This window comes from Protopterus annectens, chromosome 1.part0 (assembly GCF_019279795.1).
Source record: "Protopterus annectens isolate FY-2018-M chromosome 1.part0, PAN1.0, whole genome shotgun sequence".
Taxonomy (NCBI): Eukaryota; Metazoa; Chordata; order Ceratodontiformes; family Protopteridae; genus Protopterus; species Protopterus annectens.
In genome coordinates, this window is record NC_056725.1 from 997,597,609 (window position 1) to 997,610,378 (window position 12,770).

The following is a 12,770-nucleotide window of genomic DNA, read 5'->3' on the forward strand; positions in this document are numbered from 1 at the left end:
GTTTATCAAACCTCGAAAGTTAACTACTAATCAACAACAAAAAAACTTCCATAACAGAGCTGGTTATCACTAGAAATTAGAAAACGTATGTGCTTTTAAGAGGGATTTGGATAGCTGCCTGGGTACAAGTATGATCCTTTGTTAATCGGAGCAAACTCTTCAAAGGCCTACAGTAGGATTTGAGTTTGCTTACACTGAACATTGAACAGTGAACATTAAACCTCGGTACTATTAACAACACCTGTGGTGAATAGCAGTAACAAAGTTACAGAAGCCATGGGGGAATGACAAAGTGAAAACACAATGCAATAGAGTGGCTCTGTCATGTCCAGCTGTGGTAGGGAGACACAATATGGACATCAGACTCATAGGTAAAGACATGCCACAAAAAACATGATGCTCCCCATAAAACACCACAAAATTATAGATCATGGTCCTTTTTCAGATGAGTGTTTTGCTCTTGGCATATAAGAGAGGAACACCTAGCTTAGGTGGGGTTCAAGTATGTTGTGTTTTTACTCATGCGTGACTGTAGAGGGAATTAAGAGAGTGGTCAGAGGATAGATATAGCAGTGGCCCTACTGCATGTGTTGTACTGGACAGTGGAGGTTAAGTGAAAGCTGAGTTCTAAAATAATGCTCTCACTCTAACAGTTACTCTCTGTCTCCATTATCACTTATGGCCATGATCTTTGGGTAGTAACTAAAAGGATACATTCATGGATGCCAGCAGAGGAAATGCATTTCCTTTGCAGTGTAATTGGGCTCACACTCTGACATATATTGAGGGCCTTTAAAACTCTGGAGGACCTCACAGTACAATGTATACCTCTCTTGGTTTAGAAAAGTCAGTTGAGATTGTTTAGGAGCCTTAGGATGATGCCCTCTGGGTGCCTTTTACAGGAGGTATAAAAGGCACACCCCACTGGAAGGATCTGAAGCAGAGCCTGGAAATGCAGGAATCATTATACCATCTCTCAGATTGCTGTGAATGCCAGTGGATCCCACAGCATTAGCTGGAGATGAGAAATTCTGGTCTACCTTGCTCAGGTTGATGCCACTAAGACTCTCACCTGGACTTTATGTTTAGAAAATGAGTAAATGGAAATATTTAGCCAGCAATATAATCGTGTTCTTTCTTTTTTTTTTCTTAACAAGGCTTTCCACTCTTTTTTTTTTTTTGCCAGTCCTGATATCAGCTTCCCCAGTTACCTCACCAAGCAAGGTCTCTCTCCATTATTACCTGACCAGGCCACACATTGCCTGTCATCCTTAGTCATCCAAATCATCATAACCATCATTTACAAGCCACCAAGACCAACCAAGCTACCATTTACTCCCCTTTTCCCAAGTGTGTTCCCAGCTTTATGGCTGAAACCACTTACTTGATTATAAGGTTTGCTTGGTAAAGAAGATTCATTTCTCACAGGCCCTGAAAGTCAAAAAGAAAGGCAAATAGCAGAAACAAACAGGCATACTAGGTCTGATTGGATCTAAAAGCAGCAAAGACAATTATGGGAACAAAGGAAGCTTAATGCAAAAATGGATTTTTTTTGTTAAATATAACAGGACTAAACCTGCAAAGACAGACTTTGTTATCTTTGAAAGTCATAACATAAACCTTCCACTATTTTAAGATCTGTGAAAGGTCAAATGTTACCAAATTTGAGATTAAAGTTTGGTAAAGAAATCTTTAGTTCTGGAAGCTGAAGGTTGGATGATATTAAGCCTACCTTAAACACAGCCATGTGTCTAAGGTTAATTGCCCAAAGTTCATTATTGTTACTACATGATATTTTTTTTTCATTGTGGTGCATAAAGGCAGTCAGATGTTCTGGATGTATTATGCTTAGACTGGCATTTAGCTTCCACGTTTTGCACATGGAGGTACATCAAAATGAGTAATAGTATTGACAAGGTATAAATAGTCATATGAATTAATTGCCTTGTACTTCTTGTGACCTAAGATATGGTTTTGGGTAAAATTCTTGAAAGGGGCCTATTTAGCAAAGACATCATGGATAGCATTGTAATGGAAATTACGTGCCAATAAAATACATCATCGCAGCAGAATCTTTTGAACTTGCTTTTATGAGGCTGACAGAGATCCTACTTCACACACACACACACACACACACACACACACACACACACACACACACACACACACACACACACACACACACTGTTAAATAAAATTAAGAATTCAATACACAGGAAGTTCAGATTCAAAAGTTTACTAGTGTACACCAGGAGGCAAAAAACGTACAAGTACAGAATTTTGTCTAACATGAAACAGGAAGCACACAATTTTATATAGGTTTGACATTCAAGCTGTGCCCACCTTACTGACGTGGTATGTCACAGGGCACCTACATCACTTTAGCTTACAGTCCTCTATTCATAAAAACTGCTGATGCTGTATATTTAAAAAAAAGTATTCCTCTGGTAACAATACGGCCTTGCTATCCACCTGGTCAGACATAATGTCTTTCTGTAAAGTTACTTCTCCAAGGTTTCATATCAGTTCGAATACAATAGCAGATTCAGTCTTTTAATACACATCTTTGTTCACTGTTACATTTTCCCACCAGCTGCATGCTATCTCAGTAACACATATACAAGGCCAAATCATCCAGCAGGAAGGAGCAGAAGATTTCATTATTTCACACATTTAATTTCCTGACCCAACAGATAATCACTTGTGAAAAGCATAAACATTAAAACTTGCTAAGCTAGCATCTGCCAGGGTCGAAGGTCAGCTTGCTTCAAGCCACACTGCAGTTTCAAAACTACTTACATTTACACATGAATTAATCCTCTCTGCTATATGATTAATAGAATAAAATGCATTATATACTACTTTGCTTTTAAACTAGCATTTCTCATATATTCAAATACACATTTTTCTAACATTTCCCCCCTATTAATACTTTTTATTCTATTTTGAAGTATGCATAGTGTCATTTCATCTCCTAACCTTTTCCACTTAGGATTTTCAGCTAGGTGAGTCATTCAATCTATACTTCAGAAAAAATGTCATCTGAGATCAATTTTTCAATCTCAATATCTTGATACAAAGTTTCAGTAACAGATACATCAATAAAATCTTTGCTTAATCTTTTCATGCAGGGAATTCCACAGCAAATACATGCTCCTATTAGGAGTATACCCACACAAATGGCAATCAGAATATTCATTAGGATGGAACCCCACCCCCCAAATAGATTCTGGAAAAAGTCCATCAGTGGGTTTGGGCCTGGTTAAGTCATGGCTGATACTTGCTGAATTACCTCTAGGTGGTTATTAATTTCATGCCTGTTATCTGGTATATACGCACAGCATTCTTATTTGATAAGCGCACACATACCACCTCTCGCCGCTAGGGTGAAGTCAAGAGACATTCGATTTTGTAGCACAACAGTTCTCATTGCATTCAGTTCATCAGTCACCAGTTCTAGGGCAGAAAAAGTTGCATTACTCATTACTTCGAGAAGTTTTGACAACTTCCTCAGCTCCCAGATTGATTTGGCTGCTCCGTAGGCTGGGAATATTCCTGCCCAGGATATAACACTGTCACTCAAGTCCATATGAGTCAATTTGCTTTTGTCTTTCACGGTATTGTGATCTTTCCAGTCAGCTTAGATCTTTCCAACTGGATTCACAGGTTTTTCAACTGGACCTTCGGGTTTTCGAGCTGCTTCTCTCACATTTCGTATCTTACCCAAAGGTAATTCTGCAGTATGTCTTATTGCCGGAACCAAATAACCCAAAAAACAACTGCCGGACCAATTCTCAGGTAACCATTTATATGCCTTTTTCCCACAAATAAAATAACAGTTTTCTACTTTAGTACTAATACGCATTAGCCCTGCATGAAACATTTTCTGATCTATAACTGACAATTGTTTAAACAAAACTGGATTCTTGCGAATGTCATTCATGGTTGTTTTCAATGAGTTCAAATATGAGTCATAATTAGTATTGCAAAAAGTATTGCCATTACTATTTTTAATATAACATCGGTAAGATATGGTTATATTACAATTGCTCCAGCCCACCTGGAGAGTATCATTTTTATAAAAACATACAATTCCTTTTTGTGTGACAGGTAAAAATAAAGCTATTTTGTCCTGTGATCTCACAGTTCCTGTATCGAAGAGTAAATTCTCCCAAGTCTCATTTATCCCCAAAGGGACAGCGGACATTATCAGTCCTCCATATGCTGTTGGTATAGCTGTACAAACCCAGCAATTTGAAATGTTCATAGTCTCTGCATATACACGTTTCATGGCTAGGTATGTGTTAAAATTTGGATGCCAGTCTATAGACATTTCGTCACGCCTTCCCACTTTCACTTGTGTGGTTGTGTGTAGGATAAACCACAATAAGAAGAAAATTGTTACAATTACAGTCAATAAATGTATACTCAACAAAATGATTATGCAACATCTCTGGGGTTGATCTAAATTTCTATTTGCTTTGTTTTTGGCCATCTCAGTCTGGTTGTGTATTAGTCACAAAGTTTTTATCAAGTTGAAAGTTCTTTACCGGTTTGCAGTGTGTCAAATGAACCCAGGACGTCCTCTCGGCCACTCTGACTGCAGTAGGTGTTGCCAACAGAACCTGGTTACGGTCCTTCCCACTTGGGACTCGCCCAATTCTTCCTTTTCGTCACTTTCAGCCAAACCCACGACCCTGGGGCCAAGACTGCTTCCACCGGTCTGGTCTGTTCCTTATCTGAAAAAGAGTTAAACTGCAAAACAGATTTATTTGTTAACAGTTTCCTCATATAACTAGCTAATGAACTGTCAGCCTCTTGTTCTGCAGGCATGAGAGCTTTCCACTGAGGCACATAATATGCTCTCCCAAAAACCATTTCAAAGGGAGTCAAACCCTTCACATTTGGAACCGTTCTCATACTCAGCAGTGCCAAAGGCAGACAGTGTATCCAATTCTTTTGGGTTTCCTCAACTAGCTTCCTAAGTTGATTTTTGAGGGTACCATTGTACCTTTCCACCAGTCCTGCTGACTGTGGGTGGTAAGCACAATGGTTCTTTAAGGAGATACCAAAAAATCTCCCAAGTTGCTGAATTGTCTGGTTCACGAAATGTGTGCCGTTGTCACTATAAATCCTTTCCGGAATGCCAAATCTAGGGATTACTTCTTTTAACAGGGCTTTCGCCACTGTTGCTGCATCCGGGTTTTTGGTTAGAAAAGCTTCTACCCATTTGGAAAACATGTTTACAATAACTAAACAGTATTTCTTCCCTTCACACTTACTAAATTCTATGAAATCCATACAAATAGTATGGAACAGATATGGTGGTATAGGAAAACTTCCTTGCTTGATTTTAAATGCCCCTTGTGCATGGTGCTTGTTACAAGTATGACAAGCCGCCCAAAATTTTTTTGTGTAGTTTGTGAATCCATATGATTGGAATATTCGGTTTACTAACTGTACCATCCCCCCTGTTGAGACATGGCACTGCCCATGGTTCAACAAAGCTGCATATCTAAATAAATTAGACGGCAATATCGGTTTTCTCTCCTTGGAAATGTACAGTCCATTCTCAAGAATTGCACCTCGTTTTACCCATTTTTGTTTTTCTGCTTTTGTAGTAAGCATCTGCATTGTTTTTAACATGTCTAAATCTAAAATCTCAGAGGGTTGTAATTCCTCATTCAAAAGTAAAGTTTCTGAGTCTCAGGCTGCTTGCTTTGCAGCTGCATCAGCTCGTGCATTGCCTTTCGAAATCTTATCCTGTTGTTTTGTATGAGCTACACATTTACAAATAGCTACTTTGGTAGGTAACTGAATAGATTCTAATAACTCCAAAATAAATTGCGCATGATTAATAGGTTTTCCACTAGATGTTATCATTCCTCTATTTTTCCATTGTTGTGCAAATACATGTACTGTAGAAAAAGCATACTGATTATCAGTATATATGTTTACACACTTGTTTTTTGCTAAAGTACATGCCCACGTCAAAGCTATCAATTCTGCTGCTTGTGCAGATAAGTTATGTGGTAAGGATTGGGCTTCTAAAATTTCAGTGTCTGTAACTACTGCATCCCCTACCAGATTCTTTCCTGTAGGACCCCTTCTGCATGAGCCATCCACATAATATGTCACCTCGGCATTATCCAAGGGCATATCTGTGAGATCTTGTCTAGGTAAAGCTAACTGTTCAATTTCCTGCAGGCAGCTGTGTGGTGTGCCATCCACTGGAGTTGGAAGTAATGTTGATGGATTTAATGTCGTACATCATTCAATTGTCATATGAGGTTGGCTCAGCAGTATAGTCATACATGAAAGATGTCTAGCAGGAGAAAGGTATGCCACTTTTTCTTGCAGTAAAATTATTGCAACTGCATGAGGCACTCTCAATGTGAGAGTGTGGAATAACATCACTGAGGCCGAAGCCTGTATTGCCATTGCAGCTGCAACTACTGCTTGTACACAGTGAGGCAAATATTGCGCCACTGGGTCTAGCTGCGATGAATAGTAGGCTATGGGGCGTTGCTTGTCCCCATGTTGTTGCGTCAGTACTGACGTCATATATCCTTGCTTACAATCTACGGTCTGAAAGAACTGTTTGTGATAATTTGGAAGTCCTAAAACTAAAGAAGCTATCAACTGCTTCAACCTGCAGAAAGCCGTTTCTGCTTCGGGTGTCCATTGTAAAATATCTTGTGCTGCCATTGGTGTCTTATATATCAAGTCAGTCAGTGGAGCAGATTCCAAAGCATAATTTGGTATCCAGCTCCGACAGAAATTAGTTGTACCCAAGAAAGACATAATTTCCTTCTTGGTTGTTGGTTTGGGTGCTTGCAAAATTGCTGTTTTTCTTTCCTCGTCTAGTATTCTACCTTCATTGGATATTACATATCCCAAGTATCTAACTTGTTTTTTCCAAAGTTGTAACTTACTTTTGTTTACTTTGTGTCTTTGTGTTGCTAAAAATTTCAATAACGCTACAGTTTCCTCCCTGCATTGCTGCTGGGTGGGGGCTGCTAGCAAGATGTCATTTACATAAAGTAGAATTTGACTACCTCCCGGTGGGGTAAACCCTGCCAGGTTGCTAGCCATTTCTTGTGCAAATATTGTTGGGCTCTCACAATATCCCTGTGGTAGTCGAGTATATGTATACCCTTTACCCTGAAATGTAAATGCAAACCAATATTGACTATCAGGATGCATAGGTATTGAAAAGAAAGCATTGCTGATATCTACCACAGAGAAATACTTCTGTTGCGGTTTTAAATCATTTAACAAAGTATGTGGGTCTGGCACCGTAGGTGCTCTAGGTATTACTGTATTATTTACACCTTGTAAATCTTGTACCATCTGCCATTCCCCGTTTGCTTTTTAACAGGAAATAGGGGTGTATTACATGGTGAATCAGGAGATTCTACCAGTACTCCTTCTTTGAGTAATGCTGCTATTATAGGCTTAATTCCTATTCCTGCATCCTTTCTCAAAGGGCATTGTCTTTTCTGTGGTCTAAAAGCTGACTTTGGGGTAATTGTAACTGGTCCTGCTTTTCGAATAAGTCCTACATCTGACTTGCCTGTTGACCAAAGAGTTGTTGGAATTTCACATAAAGCCTTTTCTTCTTCTTCTAATAAAAATGCTAATCAGCTGTCCTCGCTAGATTGCAAGTGTACAGCTGGATGTGTCTGTGTCAACCAATTCAGTTTTTGTTTTTGTATCCCTTGTTCTGATAGTTCTAAATCAGACTGTTTCTCCCATCTTGTTACTTTTTCTCCTAAGTCTGCCCATTTTACTCTTTTGTTCTTTGTCAAGCTGACATGTGGTAATTGATTTGATCTATATAATGCAAGGAATTCTTGTGGTAATGAACAGCTGAATACACTGTTCCCCTCAGTATCCCAGTACAGAGTATGCAATACTAGCCTAGTTGCACGATTTCTGAACAATTCTTGCTCATACTCTCTATCAGGTCCTAGTGTAGTACAGTAGTATAGAGTACAGTGCAACAAATGCTGTCGATCAGTGTTGAGGGAGGGGGCTTTACTGATGGCTACATTCATCAGTTCCTCGGTTACTGCCCCTGGACCAATCGTGACTAGGTCCTGGCTGTACCAGTAAAAAGTTTCACCCTCCGACCTCACTACAAAGGTATCCATTTGTCTCTGTGCCTCCATACCTTGTACAGTTGGAACTACTGCTATGCCAAATATCTGCATAAGGTCCCTGCCCAATAGGTTTACTGGACACTTTGCAGAAACAACAATTTTACTTCTCTGGGTCATACCTGAAACAGGGTCAGTTATTGCTATATCATGGGAAAGTGGTTCCCTGTATAGCTGTCCGTTTGCTGCTTTTACTAGTATATAATCAGGTGATTCGGAATGTTCTGGTAACTTGGAGGGGTGTATCAGGGTCCTTGACGCTCCTGAGTCACACAAGAATTTCACTCCCCTTCCCTCCACCAGAAGTGTAACTTCCGGTTTCGTATCTGCTAAGTAGAGCTCTAAGCTCAATAATGCTAAGTCCAAAATTTCACTTTCTTCATCCTCCATATCTACTTGCACTTCCTCTACTCCTTCTATCACATTTACATTTGTTTTCTGTTTATTAACTTTCCCTGATGATTTCTGACTTTCACATGATGTATCTTCACTATCATATAGTCAGTCCTCATCTCCCTTATCTTCTGTAATTACCTTTTTGTTTTGCTTACAATCCCTTGCTAGATTTCCCTTTTTCCCGCACTTGAAGCATTCACCTCTCTTTTTCCTCTCTTCAAAATCTTCTGATCGTTTGTCAGACTGTTTGTTTCCCTGGGCATTCTTCTTTCCCTTTTTACCTGACTGTAATACAAATACTTCAGCTCAATCTTCAGCAGTGAAAACTTGCGCCTTCTTTTTTCTTTTTACTATTAAAATGTCTTTCAGCATGTCTAGCATATTCAAGTAAGGCTTGTAGCCTCCCTGTTCGATGGTCTATCATATGCTTCGTAATGAAGCTACTAATAGGTGCAATGCAACCTTTCAAAAATGCATTTTTTAATTGTTGTTCATACGGGGAATCATTTGTTTGGTTCTCAGGAACCGACATACCGCTATGATTATTAAAACATTCTAATAATCTAACATAATACCCATCTATTGTCTCATTTTCCTGTTGTATGCATTGATTGATGCAAGTCCAGTCTGCTCTAGGGTTTCCATTTCTCAGAAATTCGGTCTGTAAGACCTTTCACTCTGTTGTCTAACTCTGCATCACTATGTGGGAGTGGTTTAAGCTCTGCATTACGAGGAGTCCAGGTGCCACAAATCATGTGCCAATCTGGACCTATAATTTGTCTTACTACTTTTTCTACTTCTTCCCCATTCAAGTGGTAACTCAACCTCATGCCTTGTAAATCTTCTAAAAATTTTGTAAAATTAACTTTCGGATGGGGGATTCCCTCAGTAGCTTTCCGGATATCTTCCGGTGTCCATGGTCTATATACTAAGAGTGTTGGGTTTTGCCCTTCCTGTCCTGCTGAGGATTTGGAACTTCTATAAGTGGGCATATTTCTTCTTCACTCTCATCCTGTAGGTTTCTTTCTATTTGATATGATTCTGTGTCCCTATGTATTTTACGTGCTCAGGACCTAGTTTCAATAGGATCTCTAACAAATGGTTGTGGTCTTGCTGAAACTTCAGGATAACGCGGAGGCGGACCAGCCTGTCCACTCACTTCACATCCTGAAAAGGGTAAGGGAGGGGGCAAGGGAGGAGGAGGAGGAGCTGTCGCTATTACCAAATGATTATCTTCTTTGTCTAAAAATAATGTTTTTGAATTTTTAAGCTTCTGTTCTCTACGATTTGCTTCCTCAATCCACCTGTGTGCCTGAGGAATGCCTAAGTGGCGTTGCTTTTATGCCTGACCTCCTGCATCAGATTTAAGCTGTTTAAGGAGTTTAACTAGTGAAGTTTTATCTAGTTTACCATCAAATTCATACTTATTAACCCATTTCGTATAATACCTAATATTATCAGAACGTTGTAATTGCATGTATTTTGCTTCTTTGGTTAGGGGCGGATCTCGCAATGTTTTAGTGCACTGATTTCCCATGGCAAAGAAAATGTTACGTAACCCTTTTTATCACGTGATATCAATTTCTCAGTTCCTGTTCACAGTTTATCTAGAATAACTGCCTACCTTATTCTGTTACCCTGATCTATGACCAAATATACAGTATTTCCTTTTGTCCCTGATCTGCAAAACAAATCTTGACAAAAAATATACTGTAACCTAGTCCCTGATCTAAAACAGAAAAAAGGCAAATTCTTCCTACCTGAGCCTCCGGTATTGAATCATCCAATATCCGCTCTTCAGTCACAGATCAGAAAGTGGCCAGCCTCTTTAAACGACAATTCGGTCGGAGGTCTTTTCACTCAAGAAGAACCATTTCGGTAACTTCTCCTGCGCAGTATTCGACCACCGGTAGACTCTGATCTGCAGCTGTCCGAGGGAATTCCGGTCCGAAGGACCAAACTGTTAAATAAAATTAAGAATTCAATACACAGGAGGTTCAGATTCAAAAGTTTACTAGTGTACACCAGGAGGCAAAAAACGTACAAGTACAAAATTTTGTCTAACATGAAACAGGAAGCACACAATTTTATATAGGTTTAACATTCAAGCTGTGCCCACCTTACTGACGTGGTATGTCACAAGGCACCTACATCACTTTAGCTTACAGTCCTCTATTCATAAAAACTGATGTTGTATATTTAAAAAAAAGTTTTCTTCTGATAACAATACGGCCTTGCTATCCACCTGGTCAGACATAATGTCTTTCTGTAAAGTTACTTCTTCAAGGTTTCATATCAGTTCGAATACAATAGCAGATTCAGTCTTTTAATACACATCTTTGTTCACTGTTACATTTTCCCACCAGCTGCATGCTATCTCAGTAACACATATACAAGGCCAAATCATCCCAGCAGGAAGGAGCAGAAGATTTCATTATTTCACACATTTAATTTTCTGACCCAGCAGATAATCACTTGTGAAAAGCATAAACATTAAAACTTGCTAAGCTAGCATCTGCCAGGGTCGAAGGTCAGCTTGCTTCAAGCCACACTGCAGTTTCAAGACTACTTACATTTACACATGAATTAATCCTCTCTGCTATATGATTAATAGAATAAAATGCATTATATACTACTTTGCTTTTAAACTAGCATTTCTCATATATTCAAATACACATTTTTCTAACACACACAGACACACACACACACACACACACACACACACACACACACACACACACTCACACACCAACAAACACACACACACACACACACACACACACACACACACACATATACGCTCATGCATGTGGACACACACACACACACACACACACACACACACACACACACACACACACACACACACACACACACACACACACACACACACACACACACACACACACACACACACACACACACACACACACACACACTTTTGTTACTAAACATAACTACATGTGACAATGTTACACTTTAGAGAAAACTAAACTTTGTAATGCATGCCGGCAACAATGTTCACAGCCATTAGTGTCATTCCTGAGAAAGTAGCTGATAGGAAAACCAGCAGAACATTTTGTTAAAGTAAACAGCCTCATCCCACTTAGACTACCGGCAATTTCTATGTTCAGTATTTAGCTTGGATGCAGTTTCTAAAGATATCTAAATAATTTTCTTTAGGTGAAAAGCCTCCCCTTGAAGAAATATTTCTGAGAATTTTGGATAAACTACTTGTAAAAAGAGGGTCTATATTAGATGCTCGACCATCCACAACCACGAACACCTGATGAGTGACACATAAGCGCCGAATTACGAAACGCGCGAAGGCTGTAAATATCGAAAACTGGAATGCCGAACGTATTCCCATGGCCAGCAGGGTGATCATTATAAAGAAAAAATATATCCTTTTCCCCACTGTAGTGTGATCTCTGAGTTGGTATATATAAGTAGGGAGGGTGTGGAGTGCACAGCCCCCCACATGGGCGGTGCATGGGGGCTTGCTCCCTGCAAAAGTGTGATTAATGAAGTTTGTGTATGTTTTACTTATCTATGTGGCACTGTTGTTGTTTAAACTGCATTCGGCATTCTGGTTTTAGATATTTAAGTCCTTCGCTTTTTTCTTCGTTCGGCATATATGTGTCGCTCATTAGGCGTTCGCTGTTGTGGATGTTTGATTTTATGATATAGACCCGTAAAAAGATGCTATAATAGTCAAGAATGAAATTAAAAGTTAATATGAAACTGCTGAAAAAAATATATTTGATAGACTTAATTGTGTAAAAAAATCATAGTAAAGCAGATCTGGAAGCATTTGGTCTACCTCTTACTGCACCTCTTGTTAAACAGTTTCATCAGATTTTAGTAATAATAATAATAATAATAGTAATAATTTTATGAGGCATAGAACAGCATTACAGAGCCCAGAAACGAACAGAAAAAAAAAATTGTTGTAGTGATGTACTGATATACAAAACAGCTAGGTTTGCACATAACAAGCTCACAATGATAATGTTCAGGATTCATGCACTGCAGAACTAAACACAAAGTTGAAAATCGCACAGTTGCAGTTATCAGATTCCACAAAACTCAAATCTCTTATACATGATGCAAGAGTTTAACAATTTTATCATGTGCTTAGAATTTGCAACACTAAAAATAATAAAATAAAATAAATAGAGCTCCGTCAATGATAAGTGAACCATATTAAAA